The sequence below is a fragment of the Neovison vison genome, chromosome 4 (assembly GCF_020171115.1).
Source record: "Neovison vison isolate M4711 chromosome 4, ASM_NN_V1, whole genome shotgun sequence".
Classification (NCBI taxonomy): Eukaryota; Metazoa; Chordata; class Mammalia; order Carnivora; family Mustelidae; genus Neogale; species Neogale vison.
The window spans coordinates 159200018-159201526 of record NC_058094.1 but is presented as its reverse complement, the minus strand read 5'-3'; the positions used below and the strand labels follow the sequence as shown (position 1 = coordinate 159201526).

The following is a 1509-nucleotide window of genomic DNA, read 5'->3' as shown; positions in this document are numbered from 1 at the left end:
TCTCCAAACTATTGGCTTTTATTTGAAGTCACTTGTATTTGGCAGAGGACTCAAAGATGTGATTGATAAGTTGGAAATAGGAATTAATAGAAACTGAGAAGGAAAAATACGAGGACAAATTTGGATAAAGTGGAAGACTCATTTTATCTTGGGAGAATGGAGGAGGAAGGTCCTTGTAATGATGTGGAGAAATCAGGAGGTGAAAGGGTGAAGCACACTATTCATTTCTCCACCAGCTGTCCACAGCGTATGGCCATCAAAGATTATGACTTTGACAGGTAAGGACAGTGACTGAGACAGCTTTGCGGAGGGTCCAGAAGGCTCGGCCAGGACTCATATCTGACATGCCCATGAAAGCATACTCTGTTAGCAAGAACCAGATCTATAGCAACATTGGGCAAGACACTGTGTGACTGGAGATCTTAATTGAGATCTATAGAGATCCTACCTGATCGCTTCTCGGCCTTTTGGCTAAGATCAAGTGTAGAGATCCTACCTGAGAGTAGAACAAGGTAAAGAAAGAAAGGTGGGAGAGAGAAAGATTATTTTTGGAGATGCCACTGTATCCAGCTGGGATTAATAAATGATACAGACATTTTTTTCCTAACATAGGGAAAAAGAAAAGCATGGGACAAGATTTTGTAGATAAAAGGAAGTCAAATATTTACCTCTAGCTTACTTATTGATTATATTTATTGCTCTATTTTCTGTTTGTTTGTATCCCCACTACCCTAAAGCTCCCTTATAAACACCTTTCGCTTCTCGGAGGTATCAGCTACATTGACCAGACTCATTTAAAATCCATAACCACAAGCGTGGAAGGAATATTCAGATTCTATCTTTCCTGCCAATACTCTTCCCACTTTCCCAAATCAGGAAGTGAGAGTATGTTCTTCAACTTTGTTCTTAATTTTTAAGATTGTCTGGAATATTCTGGGATCCTTGCATTTCAATATCAGTTTTAGGATCAGATATCAGTTAAGATTTTGATAGGGATTACATTAAATCTGCAGATAAGTGTGGGGAGTGTTGTCATCTCCTACAATATTAAGTGTTCTGATCCCTGAACACAGGTTGTCTTTATATTTACTTAGGTGTTCTTTCATTTCTTTCAACAATGTTTTGGAGTTTTCTGACTATAAGCTTTGCACTTCCTTTGTTAAATTTATTCCCAAGTATTTCATTCTTTTTAATATTATTATAAATGGTATTGTTTCTTTAATTTTAGTTTTGGACTGTTTATTGCAAGGAAATAAAAATATAATTGGTTTTGTATATTGATCTTGTATTCTACAACCTATTAAACTTCTTTGTTAGTTCTAATAGTTTCTTATTTTAATGGTTTCCTTAGGATTTTCTATATAGAAGATTGTCTGCATCTGCAAACAAAAATAGTTTTACTTTTTGCTTTTCAACCTGGATACTCTTTACTCCCTTTTCTTGCTTAATTGTCTTGGCTAGACTCTACAATACAATGTTGAATAGAGGTAGTGAGATAAGACATTTCTG

At 35.7% G+C, this 1509-nt stretch overlaps 1 pseudogene; it reads left to right on the top strand.

Moving 5' to 3' along the window:
• The first annotated feature begins 451 nt into the window (after positions 1–451).
• On the top strand, positions 452–629 carry LOC122905595 (annotated as a pseudogene).
• The last annotated feature ends 880 nt before the right edge of the window (positions 630–1509 follow it).